The sequence below is a fragment of the Oryx dammah genome, unplaced genomic scaffold (genome assembly GCF_014754425.2).
Source record: "Oryx dammah isolate SB20612 unplaced genomic scaffold, SCBI_Odam_1.1 HiC_scaffold_29, whole genome shotgun sequence".
Taxonomy (NCBI): Eukaryota; Metazoa; Chordata; class Mammalia; order Artiodactyla; family Bovidae; genus Oryx; species Oryx dammah.
The window spans coordinates 91,737,545-91,753,290 of NW_024070213.1; the positions used below are offsets into that span (position 1 = coordinate 91,737,545).

Consider the following 15,746-nt stretch of genomic DNA (forward strand, 5'->3'; position numbering starts at 1 on the left):
ATAAGTTTAATAACCTTGTGTCACCATACAAAGTTTCTGCAATATTATTAGTTTTTTCTCTTTCTTTTTTATTTTTTAAATTATAAAAGTATGAGAACACATTTACAGGAGACTTGGAAAATATAGAACAGAGTTATATATAGTTCCACTATATATCAGAGAAGGCAATGGCAACCCACTCCAGTACTCTTGCCTGGAAAATCCCATGGACGGAGGAGCCTGGTGGGCTGCAGTCCATGGGGTCGCTAAGAGTTGGACACGACTGTGTGACTTCACTTTCGCTTTTCACTTTCATGCATTGGAGAAGGAAATGGCAACCCACTCCAGTGTTCTTGCCTGGAGAATCCCAGGGACGAGGGAGCCTGGTGGGCTGCTGTCTCTGGGGTCGAACAGAGTCAGACATGACTGAAGCGACTTGGCAGCAGCAGCAGCAGCCACTATATATTATAATTAATTTTTAAGTAGATAAATTAAGATTTTTAGTTGGAGTTTCAATATCAAACTCTCAAAAATTAATAGAATGAATACACAGAAAAAGTAGAAGGATATGGTAGACCTGAAAGGCACTATGGGCCAATTCAACATAATTAAGATTTATGTAATTTTCACACAACAGTAGGATACAAATTCTATTCAAGTTCCCATAAACTATAAACTAGGAGACATTGGAACATATTTAGGGACATACAACAAGGTACAAAAATTTCATGGTCTAAAGGTATTGAAATCATACAGAGTCAGTCCTCTCATCACTGTGGAATGATGTTAGAAATCAATATCAAAAGATATTTGAAAGTAACGCGTGTATTTTTCAAGTTAAATGTGACATTTACCAAGAGAGCTTTGACTTATTCACTGAAATCCTCAATAAAGTTAGAAAACTGCAAAAAATACAGAGGGTGTTTGCAGAGAGGAAGCATTTAAATGAGAAATTAACTGATATTCATTTCCTAGAGAAAGTTGTTGAAGGACATGAAAAGGTGTACCATGTACCAAATGTTTGTTGACATTCACTATTCATTATGGGGACCACAGTGCTATGGTTTGAATGTTTGTGTCCCTGTAAAATTCTTAAGTAGACCCCATGGATGCCCCTTCTACTATGTGAGGATATAGTGAGAAGTCACCAATGGACCAGGAAGGGGGCCCTCACCAGAACTTGACCTTGCTGGTGTCTTGATCTTGGACGTCTCAGCCTTCAGAATTGAGGGGAAAATTTTCTGTTGTTTATAAGCCAATCAATTTGTGGCATTTTTGTTTTAGCAGCCTACAGAAACTAAGACACATTTGCCATATCACTGACCACATGAAAGCAAGAAAATATAAAACTACCAAAGAAGCACTACAATCTTCAGGTTTGTAGTTATTCAAGAAGACTGTGTTTTGCAGCTGCAGAAAGCACATATTTGTATTACTCTGTGGAAGCATGACTTTTCATTTAGATCAAATGTCTGTTCTACACTAATTTTGCTAATTTTGAATTTTGTTGAGCATGTGTGAAAAGTGAACTTAATCTATTGGTTCCATTAACAAAGGAACTTTGCAAACATTTAAAAGATACCTATTTGGGACTTCTCTGGTGGTCCAGTGGATAAGAATCCCCCTGCCTATGCAGGGGACATAGGTCCGATCCCTGCTCTGGGAAGATTCCACATGCCTCAGGACAACTAAGCCAGTGTGCCACAACTCCTGAAGCTCATGCTCTGCAACGAGAGAAGCCACTGCAACGGAAAGCCCAAGCACTGTAACCAGAGAGTAGCCCCTGCTTGCCACAACTAGAGAAAGCTCTCATGAAGCAATGAAGACCCAGTGCAACCAAAAGTAAATATATAAGTAATATCTAGTTTCAGTTCAGTTCAGTTGCTCAGTCATGTCTGACTCTTTGAGACCCCATGAATCGCAGCACGCCAGGCCTCCCTGTCCATCACCAACTCCCAGAGTTCACTCAGACTCACGTCCATCGAGTCAGTGATGCCATCCAGCCATCTCATCCTCTGTCGCCCCTTCTCCTCCTGCCCCCAATCCCTCCCAGCATCAGGGTCTTTTCCAATGAGTCAACTCTTCGCATAAGGTGGCCAAAGTACTGGAGTTTCAGCTTCAGCATCATTCCTTCCAAAGAAATCCCAGGGTTGATCTCCCTCAGAATGGACTGGTTGGATCTCCTTGCAGTCCAAGGGACTCTCAAGAGTCTTCTCCAACACCACAGTTCAAAAGCATCAATTCTTCAGCGCTCAGCCTTCTTCACAGTCCAACTCTCACATCCATACATGACCACTGGAAAAACCATAGCCTTGACTAGACGGACCTTAGTCAGCAAAGTAATGTCTCTGCTTTTGAATATACTATCTAGGTTGGTTGTTTACATCAGTGTTATTGGATATTTCAAGTAGAAAATTAATTCCAATAATTCAGTTTTGTTCTCATTCAATTTATGGAATCAAAATGAAGCTTTTGGAAGTTCATTTGACATTATTGTGAACGCTATCATAAATTTAGTTAAACAGTTTAAGTTTGAAGAGGATGTCATTTGTTTTTGTGGTGATAATATGAGTAAAGTTTTTGGAGGATCATAATGTTATGGTTGAAAAAAAAACCCAAAAACTATGAAGCAGAAAAGTGCCTATGGTGCACATATAATTTATAACTGAGGCAAAATAAGTGACAATATTTTACCAATCCAAACAGAGTTATAGCTGTAAGAATTTACATATATATTAAACTTACTAATATATATATAATTACAAACTTATACATGTGTAGACATACATATAGGCTTCCCTGGTGGCTCAGCAGTAAAGAATCTGCCTTTAATGTAGGAGACATGGGTTCAATCCCTGGGATGGAAAAATCCCCTGGAGAAGGAAATGGCAACCCACTCCAGTAGTCTTGCCTGGGAAATCTCATGGAGAGAGGAGCCTGGCGGGCTACAGTCTATGGGGTCACAAAAGAGTTGGACACGACTTAGTGACTAAACAACCAATGTGCATATATACATAATAAATATACATACATAAGCATACACATATAAATTTTATATGTATGAGCATAGATATGTATGCATTATATTATGCAATATATTATATATAATATATATATGAGCTAAGATAATTTATGAGGAAGTTGATGTTATCAACCTAAATGTTTTACAATTGTATTAAGTTTTAAAAAATGAGTTGATTATTATAGGTATATATTCATAAACAGTAACCTGTGAATTGTGAGTGCATTTTGTTTAAAATTCATTGGAAACCTTTAATCAAAGTATTCATTGAATGATATGCCAAAATCTCAGCATTTGAAGTCTTTAGTAAATTGCAATAATGGAAAATACAGTTTGCTTGTGGAGACATTGAAATTTATTTCCACAAAAGCAAATGAAAATCAAACAAATCAAATGACTAGCAAACAGTTTACAAGGTTTAATTTTGAGAATTTAGAATATCTCAACTAAGGTCTGTCTAGTCAAGGCTATGGTTTTTCCAGTGGTCATGTATGGATGTGAGAGTTGGACTGTGAAGAAGGCTGAGCACCGAAGAACTGATGCTTTGAACTGTGGTGTTGGAGAAGACTCTTGAGAGTCCCTTGGACTGCAAGGAGATCCAACCAGTCCATTCTGAAGGAGATCAACCCTGGGATTTCTTTGGAAGGAATGATGCTGAAGCTGAAACTCCAGTACTTTGGCCACTTCATGTGAAGAGTTGACTCATTGGAAAAGACCCTGATGCTGGGAGGGATTGGGGGCAGGAGGAGAAGGGGACGACAGAGGATGAGATGGCTGGATGGCATCATGGACTCGATGGACGTGACTCTGAGTGAACTCCGGGAGTCGGTGATGGACAGGGAGGCCTGGCGTGCTGCAATTCATGGGGTCGCAGGGTCAGACAGGACTGAATGACTGAACTGAACTGAACTGAACTTTGTGGAAAGAACGTTTTGATAGAACTTGTATATTTAAACAAACAAATTGATATTCTTTTCTGGAATTAGATGAAATTGAGTAGAATCTCAATCTGATGAAACATTCTAAGCACCATAAACTAAAGATTACTTGTCAGTTCTTTTTGCCTTCTAAAAATATTTGTCAACAGGTTAGAATATAGTTATCTGTGAAAATATTTACACATTTCAAAAGAAAAAATGAGGATAGAGTATTCTATTTGGGAGAATTTTCTGAGTTTACCAGTTTACTTCAGCAATTGTAAAGAGAGTATTTTTCTTAAAATATTATGGCCCAATAACTGATTCATATTGCTGTACAGCAGAAACTAACACAACATTGTAAAGCAATTATCCTACAATTAAAAAAAACTAACCATGCTGTATTTCAGGGCCTCTCGCCTTCTGAGATGGCACACGCTCTTGTCTGTGGAGTGTTTCTCTTTAAATAAATCCATTTCTTACCTAAACACACATACATGATTTACAGAAAAGAGTTAATTAAAGATGCCAACAATTTCAGATTTATTATTCATAGCTTGCAAACTTGGGAATGGTCACTGGTAATTTTAATAAGTAAAAAATGATAAAATACTGTTAAAAAATATCCTTCAGAATAAAAGAAGTGACATGGTGTTAGAAGCAGAAATGGTTAAGAAACAGTTAAAATCTGTGAATACATACCCAGAAGAATTATTTTTCTTATGTTATTTATGTTATTTTTAAATGTATGGTTTGAAGCATGGTGTGTCTACTACATTCTAGAAATGTCAATGCTTGCACTTGTATTATAGCTTAATATTAAAGTTAAGTGATTGCTAATCTGTAATTTTTTGTGTATTGCTCTCTGGAACTGTTGGAAATAAATGGTCTTCAGAAACAGTCCACCTTGAACTCCCTGGGTGAGATATTTAATCACATTCCCTGCTAACTTCTGGGGACCTCTGGAAAATACTGGGTCAACAAGATCAATATATCAGAATGTTTAATCCTTGAAACAATTTCTTCTTTAGAGATAGGTCACTTGGGTCTTTTAAAAACATAGCACTGGGAGCTGGCCTTTCTATCTGTGTTTAATTATTCAAAAAAGAAAAAAAAAAGAGAAAAAGTAGTGAAACTTCTCGTGACAAAGCTGCCCTTAGCTGTCAGGTCTGACCCCCCACCCCCATGGGGAGGAAAAAGTCAAAGCAGGATATGGGGAAAACTTCTTTGCCAGAATCCATGCCTTCCAGAAATCAAAAGGGATAGAAAATTCAGAAACACAGCTCCATGGCTATTTCACAGTGTTAAGCAATAATGTCGTTTCCTGAATTTTTTGATTTTTGGATTGTGGTTTGAGTCACATGCACAACAAGTGATTCTTTGCTAGTTTTTTCACTACATATTAATCTTCTTTCAGGGGATTCAAATGTTGAAAACATGTGATTCATTTTTTAAGAGTGGTAAGAATTTCATATAAATTGTTTGACAGCCATGAGAAGACCCCCAGCAAGGCCAAAATGCTTAGAAATTGAAGTTTCTACCTACCTGGGCAGTAGGTGAATGTTGTTCATGGGCCTGCAGAGAATATGTCCTAATTCAGTGTGGTTTATTATGGACATTTAACTAATAATTTGAACAATAATGCAGTTTGTGCAGAATTGTTCATATGTTCATTTTCCCCCCAAGCTGTAAACTTTTTATTTTGTATTGAGGAATAGCCAATTAACAATGTTTTGGTAGTTTCAGGTGAATAGCAAAGGAACTCAACAAAACACGTACACGTATCCATTCTCCCCCAGGTCCCTCTCTCATCCAGGCTGGCACAAAAGATTGAGCAGAGTTCCATGTGCTATACAATAGATCCTTCTTGGTTATCCATTTTAAATATTTTAAATATAGTTGTGTTCATATGTTCATTTAAATGGGAAAGAGTCTGGCAGAGAGTCCTTGAGCACATATGCAATCTTAAGAATCCCAACCTGCCTATTTGGTATCTACACTTCTTCAGTTGAACATTGTTAGGGAAAATCATATGCGGGCTGGTCCTAGTTTATATTTACTGCTAGAAACCTACACTGGGCACCTATCTTTGCCTATCAGTCCTACATTTCTCCAGTAAATATGCTCCCCATTTACCCAATTAGCTGTCTCACACAGCGCTTCCCTCCTCAAACCTTCCATGAATCCTCAGCTCCTTTCCATGCTCAGGGTCTTTGCATAATCTCAACCATCTTTTCTACTGACTGTTTCCCTCTCTTTCCCAGGTAGCTCTTCGGGCGTGTCTGTACACCTTCCTGGTGGCTCTCCTCTGAACGTTTCACAGAGGTCTCAGATTCAGTATCATCCCCACTCACTTCATCGTTCTCACCTCCCACCCCCATAACTGCTCCTCCTCTTGTGTTTCTCATTCGGCCTAATGATGTGAGCACATTTGCAAATGACCAAGTCGGAAATCTTGGGGTTTCCCTGTAGAGTCCTCTGGATTCTTTCCCTGTTGTTATTTTTAGTGCCACCCTTTCAGTCCAAGCCCTTCCTGGATCTCACCCTGATAAAGAACAGTCTCACATTGGGTTTGTTTTCTGATGATCTGATCCTTCCTCCAAATGCTGCCAGAATAGTTTTTAAAATGCAAATTTGGTCTTGTCACTTCTTGCTTAAAATCTTCCAAAGGCTCTCAACTTCCCTTAAGGATAAATCCTTGATATTTAGCTGAGCCAACATAGCCTTTCATGATCTGGCCCAGTCACAATTTCAGCTTTTTAACTTTTCAAACCCTCATTCAGATTTTATGCTTTCGAGACAGATTTTTAAAACGTTGCTCAGTAAATCAAAGGTTTTCCAATAAGCTGTTAAATTTCCTCACATTGTTCTCTAAACCCGAGAGCCCTTGGTGGATTTAATAGATGTCTAAATGTACTCATCCTAAAGTCTCAGACCAGGAATCTCTTCCCACCTGAAGCTTTTCCTGGAGTTCTCTGACTCTTCCCCATCCTTTCCAATCTGTGACAGGGATTATGCATATGGGCTTCATGGTGCCCTATCGAGTGTGGCCTGTCTGAGGTTCTCTAGGATGGGCTCTGTGAAGTGTCAGAAGGATGGTGAAGTCACCATGGCCGGCTTGGTGGAGAACAGCCCTGGTCCACCTGAATGGCTGCTTCTTGTAGGGGCTGGTGTGCAGGGAGGGGGGTCAGGTAGGAGGCAGGAGACTCAGTATGCACGCATGCATCGCTTCAGTCGTGTCCAACTCTGTGCGACCCCATGGTAGCCCACCAGGCTCCTCTGTCCAGGGGACTCTCCAGGCAAGAACACTGGAGTGGCTTGCCATGCTCTCCTCCAGGGGATCTTCCTGACCCAAGGACTGAAGTCTCTTATGTCTCCTGCGTTGGCAGGCAGGTTCTATACCACTAGTGCCACATGGGGTTCAATACGAGGTGGAAATAAAGTGACCAGCAATTGCAGGGGCTGAGCCAGTTGGTTCTCTGATCAGGAGGGTTCAGAAAGAGATTCCTGGCACTGAGGGGTGGAGGGGGTTGGTAGTGGGAGGTGGGACAGCAGAGATAGATATGGGCCCCACTTACTCTCATTGGAAGAATGTTTTGTTGGAGAGAAGAATCTGGCAGATCCCTATCCTCGAGGGATCCACAGTCACGTTTGGGATTAAATATGAGTTAAACAATATGAGACTTATCTGGTTTCTAAGGGGAGATATCCAGAAGAGATAGAATGAAGGTCTGATGTGCTTCAGGGTCAGTGGGAGGAGAAAAGGGTAAGTGCTGATAAATATTCAGAGGTATTGTGGACTGGGTTGTTGACTGGATGAGGAGAGTGAGGGAGTGGATAAGGGTTGCATGTCTGAGAGTTTGGGTGTCAGCGTGCACTGGTGTACGTGAGTGTGTGTGTATAAATGAGTGTGCATGCATGTGTAGTGTGTGAGTGGATGGTGGTTTGTGGACAAGGGGAAGAGCTCTGACTCCAGGACCCAAATGGTCTCCAGCAGCAGAGTGTTAGAGTCAGCCATTTCAAACTCTGTAACTTGCACAAAGTTAGATCTCTGGGACTGGAAGTTCTCCTGGAGAAAGGCTCGGCAACCTACTCCAGTATTCTTGCCTGAAGAATTCCATAAACGGAGGAGTCTGGTAGGCTACAATCCATGGGGTCGCAGAGTTAGACACGACTGAGTGACTAACACATTTCACAAAAGAAGAGGCTGGGTCTCCAAAACCAATACCAGAATGGCCACGGAGCAGCAGCTGCTGCTGCTGCTGAGTCGCTTCAGTCGTGTCCAACTCTGTGCGACCCCATAGACGGCAGCCCACCAGGCTCCTCTGTCCCTGGGATTCTCCAGGCAAGAACACTGGAGTGGGCTGCCATTTCCTTCTCCAGTCACAGAGCAGAGTCTTTCCAAATATCACCATCACTACTTACTATCCATCCGTTTCTCTGGTTGCCTCACTCCTGACTCCAGGAGTTAACAAGCGAGTTATTCACAGAAATGGGGGGTTGAGGGCTATGGGCATGTGTGCCGTAGTACTGTCCCCCACTGTTCTGTGGCAGGTCCCAGGTTCAAAGTCATTAACTGCATGGGAAAGGAGTGAATCCACCTTGTGCGTTAGGGGAGGGCCTGTTAAGATGAAGCCTCCTCCCCTTTGCTGTGTGCTGCTGAAGGGCTCTTCTCTGGGAAGTCCTGCTAGAGCTCATGAATAGCCATCTATTTGCCCAGTTGTGTATCCTTCACCCACCAGGCTTTTCTGAACTTCTTTTTCCCATTCTTCTGCCCACCTGTGCAGACCTTGCCTGGGAGTGGGAGGGGTAACAGAGTCTCCAAAGAGAGGAAGTTGGGACTCACTGGGATCTGACTCATTGGAATCAAGACATAGAGATAGGCTGTCTCTGTGAGGGCCATCTTACCCTGACTGCTGTGATTGACATGACTGCTCTCCACCAGGCACCTGTGATGCCACTTAACCTCCTTGATGCCCTTGTCCCTTCACCTTTGCCTCGTGGGGACTTATGACCAGAAAGCAATGGTACTGAATATTTACTAGATGCCTCAGAAGATCCCTGACTCAGTCCTTGAGAGTCAACGTGTGGCAAATCTTGGTCTTTTGTGGGCTGATCTGACTTGGAAACAGTTGTTAAGCTTTCTTGCTCCCACATATGCTTTGTCGAATCATCTTCTCCTGTTCTTTAACCACACTCTGGCAAGATACCATGACTTTCTGGTCACTTGATTATTTAAGAGTTTATTTTTGAAATTTACTATCAAGTTTAGTATAAACCTCATCTGCTTTCTTCCTCCCAGTTCAGGCAAGGAGTGAGGCTAGAGGCAGTAGGGAGGGGGCAGTTCTGTGGCCTGGTTCTGGAATGCCTCATATCTGCTGGTGGCCCCAGCCTACATTTTCTGTTCAGCCCCACCTTACACTATGCTCTCTGGCTCTGCATTCAGTTGTTAGGCACTGTGCTGTGCTTAGTCGCTCAGTCTTGTTTGACACTTTGCCACCCCATGGACTGTAGTCCACCAGGCTCCTCTGTCCATGGGGATTCTCCAGGCAAGAAGAATTGAGTGGGTTGCCATGCCTTCCTCCAAGGCATCTTCCCAGTCCAGGGATCGAACCCAGGTCTCCGACATTGCAGGCGAATTCTTTAATATCTGAGCCCAAAGAAAGCCCTGTTAGGCACTGGGGTAAGATAAATTAATTTGGTAAGATTCTTCCTTCAAGAAGTTTACAGGGTGGGACTGGTAACTGAGCTTAATTAAAACGATGTTGAGATTAGTCTAAACTGTAATAGGAAGCCTCTAAAAGAGAGGCAGAACAGTGTAGGATCAGTGGAAGTGGAGGAAAGGGGGTGTGTTGGGTAAACACTCCAGGGTCTGTAAAGACAGGACTTGGGAGCTGGCCAGATGTGGGGACGGTGCTGAGTGCCCGGGGGTTATCCTGTAAGTGAGCAAGAGGGCGACGGGCCTAGACAGGCATGGGGAGACTTGATGGGGAGGACGGGAATCCAGGTGGAGCACTGTGCGCGTGTGTGCGCGCGTGTGTGCGCGCGTGTGTGCGCGCATGTGTGTGCGCGTGTGTGTGCGTGTGTGTATGCGCGTGTGCGCATATGTGTGCAAATGTGCGTGCGTGTGTGCGTGTGTGCGTGCATGTGTATGCAGGCAGGTGTGCATGTGTGTGTTTGCAGGATGTGTACACAGAAGTGGGTCTTCTCATTCTCTGTGGTGTATCATTGAAAACACAATGGGGGCAGGTCTTGCTATCCCCACCAGGCTCTTTTCAGATGGAAACTGGCCCGCAGGATTCCTGTCTCAGAATTTACAGCAGGAAACGCCTCTTCAGCTCCAGCCCTCTCTGCCTTTCTCTTGTTTGAGACCCAGGGATTGAAGAGGGTGTACTCACAGGAATGAAGGCAGGGATCTGGGTAGTAAAGACCTTCTCATTATTTTTTAAAAAGTACCCTAAATTTAATGTTCATTTCAAGTGGGCTTACCAGGTGGCACTAGTGGTGCCACCTGATAATGCAGGAGATTTAAGAGATGCAGGTTTGATCCGTGGGTTGGGATGATGCCCTGGAGGAGGATATGGCAACCACTCCAATATTCTTAACTGGAGAATCCCAAGAACAGAGGAGCCTGGTGGGCCACAGTCCATGGGGTCGCCAAGAGTTGGACATGACTGAAACAATTAGCGCTAGCACGTGGGGACAGAGTGGGAAGGCGTAGGATGGAAGAGATAGGGGTTACTCCAGAAAGGGTTATTTGTTTTCTCCTTAGATGGCTAATAAACATACTCCTACCCTTTGTATTGGGTAGCTTGAGAGGCTGTCCTCCCTGGACCTGCTGTGGAAGGTCCTAATGATTGTATGTCTGACTGTCCTCGCGCCTTCATGTTCTTTCTCTAGTACCTGGGTGCAGAGCCTTGTCCCAGAGAGTAAGAGATAGATAGCACAGAACTCAGCGAAAAGAAATGACCTGGATTCCTCCAGGAGCTCCTAGCACCTTTCATCTCCAAGACACATGTATGAACTGTCTTTACATGAGTCATCTCACCCTGACTACTCTGGCTTGACTGGCCCTTCTGCCAAGGCCTTGTGAGCACCACAGTAACGATTGGTTTCCCTGAATAGATGCGAGCTCATCAGTCACCTGGAGGAGATGGCAACCCACTCCAGTGTTCTTGCCTGGAGAATCCCAGGGATGGGGGAGCCTGGTGGGCTGCCGTCTCTGGGGTCGCACAGAGTCGGACACAACTGAGGTGACTTAGCAGCACCAGCAGTCACCTTGGTCAAGTGCAGCAGGCGTGACCAGAAGGCAGAGCCGTGGACTTACCAGAAAAAATGCCTAGAGAATAAATGGCCCAGACTTTGGATACTCTCAGGTGACACATCGCAGTCCTATGAAGTTTGAGTTGATGTTTGGAAATAGTCAAATGACATCAAGCTCCAGTGGTGAGATACATAAGGAGAGAGATTTAGATTGAAAATAGGGCTTGACAGAAGTAAGCTTACATAGAATGGATAAAAAACAAGGTCCTACCGTATAACAGACAGTTATATTCAATACCTCATGATAATCCTAATGGAAAGGAATATTTAAAAAAGAATGTACGTGTGTGTGTGTGTGTGTGTGTGTGTGTAGAGCTTCCCAGGTGGCGCTACTAGTAAAGAACCTGCCTGCCAATGCTGGAGATGTAAGAGGTGCGAGTTGGATCCCTGGGTCAGGAAGACCCCCTGCAGGAGGGCATGGCAACCCACTCCAGCATTCCTGCCTGGAGAATCCCATGCACAGAGGACCCTGGAGGGCTACAGTCCATAGAGTTGCAAAGAGTCAGACACGACTGAACGATTTAGCTCGCACATGTACGTGTAACTGAATCGTGTTGCTGTACAATAATAGTTAATACAACATTGTAAATCAACTATATTTTGATCAAAAAATAAAAAGCTATTTCATGTGTTATGCATTGCTTATATTTAAAAAACTGAAATTTTTTAAATAAATAAAAACACAATTAAAACATTAAGAAAAGAAAAAATGAAAATAGGGCTTGATGACACCAACATAATGTTTTCTATTTTATATGGTTTGCAAAAGAGCTTCAAAAAGTCATTTTAAACAGGAAGCTTCTACAAGCATTTTTAGAGCAATAAATGTTCGAGTCCTCCACCCCCAGGATTTATGGAAATATAATAACATTATGTGAGTTTAAGGTGGTTTCAGGTGTACAGTATGTTGATTTGCTACACATATATTGCAAAATAATTACTGCCATAGTACCAACCACCACCTCCTTCTTATCACATAGCTTTTCATTTCTTTTTAGTGGTGAGAAAATAGTCAAGTATATGATATGGTATTGACCATAATCATGTTGGACACTGGATTTCCAAACTTGTTACTTTTATAACTAGGAAATTGTACACTTTGACCAATATCACCCCACCCCCCCAGCCCATGGCAAATACCACTCTGCAGTCTTTTTCTCTGAGTTCGACCCTTTTAGATTCCACGTGAAATTGCCCATTGCATGCTCTTTTGGAATAAGCGCTTCGTCACGCAGTGACTTACTTGGAGAGGATAACGGCCGCTTTGATGTAGAAATTCCAATCTATGGGTGACAAAGCTGTTCTCACCTTGTCATTGCATATCTTGGACTTGGTTTTACTCAGCAAAGTCAGGCACATATTTAGTGGAAGCTAAGTTCCTTCACCCTAAAGGGATGGAGGGCTGACGCATCATTAGATCGTGGGAAGTGGTGTTGGGGGGAACCTCATAGGTTTCTTCCTTCTGGGGATGCACTGAAGGAAGAAACTATGTCGCAGTTGGAAAGGAGGGTGCATGGACTTAGGGCTGCCCCTCTAGAGGATGCTTACTGTGGATCTTGGATACAGAGGGGAGAGACAAAACTGGGACAAATCGGCTTGGTGGAATTGATTTTGGGGACCCCTATAAATGAAGGGTGACATAAATGTGAGGCAGAGGGAGTTATTTGGAGCCTGGGATGGTTCTTATGGGAGGCTGTGATAAGATGGAGTCCTAAGCAGGAGGGAAGGGGGGGGTGCCAGCTTACCTCTCTGCCTTGATCTACTTTTGGCCCTTGGGGCCAGTTCTAAAGTACTGATGGTACCTGAACCGGATCTAGGTCCTTGCCAACTCCCAGTCCTCCTGACCCATCCCTTTAATCCCTGGAGGCATCAGAGAGGCAAGCCCAGACACATGAATTGTCAATTTACTCATGGAAATGACTTGGACAAACAGAATTTTAATTTTCCTGTTAGTTCATGGGGTGGGGAAAAAAAGCTGCCCAGTGGAGTATGAAGGACACAAGGGTTCCTGTTCCTTGCTGAGACTCCAGGAACCCTGGGAGGCTGTTGTGTCCTAAAATGCTCCCAAATGGCCATGATCCCTGGTTCCCTCTAATTCTGTATTGGGTAGAATTTCACTCTCTTTCTCTCTCTTGAGTTGGCAACAAGGAAGGAACCAGCTGGATACATGGAGGGATTTTGCTTCCTTAATAACTCAAAGATACTTAGAAGCAAAGGGGCTTAGGTGGATGTCATTCCACCCATATACGTCAGACTGGCAGTGAGAGGGGAAGAGCTAGGGGGAGAGACTATGTCTTGATTCTGGCTTTACCTTTTGCTATAAGTTTGTGACTCTGTTTTCTGGATACAGGCTATAGTTTGGTATTTATAGATACATCTATCTTAAGGCTAGGGCTTCCCTGGTGCCTTAGATGGTAGAGAATCTGCCTGCAATGTGGGAGACTCAGGTTCAATCTCTGGGTTGGGAAGATCCCCTGGAGGAAGGCATGGCAACTCGCTCCAGTATTCTTACCTGGAGAATCCCCATGGACAGAGGAGCCTGGTGGGCTACAGTCCATGAGGTCACAAAGAGTCAGACATGACTGAAGCAATTTAGCACACAAGCACATGTCAAGGCTGGGAGTTTCTCGTTCTTCAAACATCTTTAATTTAATCTCCTTCTATGACATGAAAAATAACATATGGAAGTCAAGCTCCCACTCCTAAATTCCACTGGAGCCCCAGGGGCTTCTGGTCTCACAATCACTCTCCCTATGATTTCTTTTTCCTGCAGAACTGCTGGTCTCATTGGCATCTTGTTCTTGGTAGCTATTCAGTTGGCTTTCAGTCTCTCCAAACGCAAGTCTTAGTTCCCTTTCTCTGAGTTCCACCCCCGACTCCAGCACCACCAGCATGAAGCTATTGTGTGAGACAGGCTCTTGCTGAAGGTTTGTGTTGACATCACAGGATGACAAACAATTTTATGAGGATGAATCACCCACAGTGTATGCTCTTGGGCTCTGGGGGACACAATTTCCCACTAACCTCCTCCTCTAGCCTCTCTTCCTCCCACAACACTTCTCTTCCTGGCCTCCCACTACCCTGGGCTCTTGGCTTCCAGCCCCCTGCCCTGTAATTATTTTCACATTTTCTCCTCACTCATTCAGGAAACAAGTGTTTGTCGAGAGCTACCACACATCAGGCACCATTCTGCACAGGGGTGAGTTTAGTTCTCTCTGTCTTATTACCCAGGGGAAACTCGACTTTCTGATAAAAGGCCTGTCAGAGATTCTCAGAATGTATTTTTAAGCAACAAAACAAAACAGCACAAACAACAATCCATCTACTCCTAGATGAAAGTTGTTACTCTTCTAGAAAGTGAGTGCTCACTCTCTCACTCTCTCAGTGGTGTCTGACTCTTGGCAACCCCGTAACTGTAGCCCTCCCGGCTCATCTGTCCCTGGAATTTTCCAGGTGAGGATGCTGGAGCAGGTTGCCACTTCCTACTCCAGGGGATCACCCTGATTCAGGAATCGAGGCTGCAGTTATTTTTGCTGTGAAGTTTTCTTACTTTCTTGGGTATTAGGGGTAGTGTGCCAGTACATGTGTGTGTGTGTGTGTGTGTGTGTGTGTGTGTGTGTGTGTGCACATGTGTGTGTGCGTGTGTGTGCTCGAGTGAAGGGCTGGGGAGAGTAGGGAGGGTCCCATTGCAGGGTGAGGAGACCCCCCTAGGCAGTGTAGACAATGCATGTTCACAACAAGGTTCTGACTCTGAGCCTCAGAGCCTCCCTGCCACCCTCTCTCCCAGGCTCCCCATGAGTCCCCTGTTCTCCGGCCGACGCCTCCCAGGGGCCAGTGCTGCTGAGCTGACCCTGTGTGGAGAGGAGGGGGGTCCCCTGGCAGTCAAAGGGGAGGAGACTGTGACACTGGAGAGTTCCTGGATGGAGGGGAGTAAGGGAGTTCTCCAGGTGGGGGCGGATTTCTGCCTGTTCTTTCAGGGCAGCTGGAGGTCAGCCATTAGGCAGGCAGGGAGGTAGACGGGATGGCCTATGAGCTGTGGCTTGGAGTTTGCCGCCTGAAGATCAGGGCCCTGGGTATGAGCAGGCAAAGCACAGGTTCTAGGGTAGAGTGGCCGGGCTTGAATTCCCATTCTGCCCTTATTTGCTGAGTGGCCTTGAGGAGATGCTGAGCTCTTGAGTCTACAAGAAAGGTATGCCCGCGTTCTCACCCTCTCATCTTGATTAAAGTTCAATGGAATGAACACTCTAGCCTGTGATGTAAGAGGGAAGGCCAGAAGGGAACGATGAGGGTCTGTGATGGTCCAAGGACAGGGGGTGTGGGGCCGAGTGTGCGCATTAGATAAGCACTGCAGAGTCAAGGACAGGAAGAGGGAAGACAGAGAAAGAGGCGCTGTAGCCTGTGGGTTTGGTGCGAGGAGGAGGCTGGTGTGCACACGTGTGCGTTGTGTCTGAGCATGTGTGTGCGTCTTACATGTTTGTGTGTACTGTGTCTGTGTGTGCACTGTG

General features: G+C 44.2%; 1 pseudogene; it reads left to right on the plus strand.

The window, feature by feature from the left end:
* Nucleotides 1–15,262: 15,262 nt before the first annotated feature.
* The window catches only part of LOC120858120, a 10,034-nt pseudogene continuing 9,550 nt past the window's right edge, over nt 15,263–15,746 (plus strand).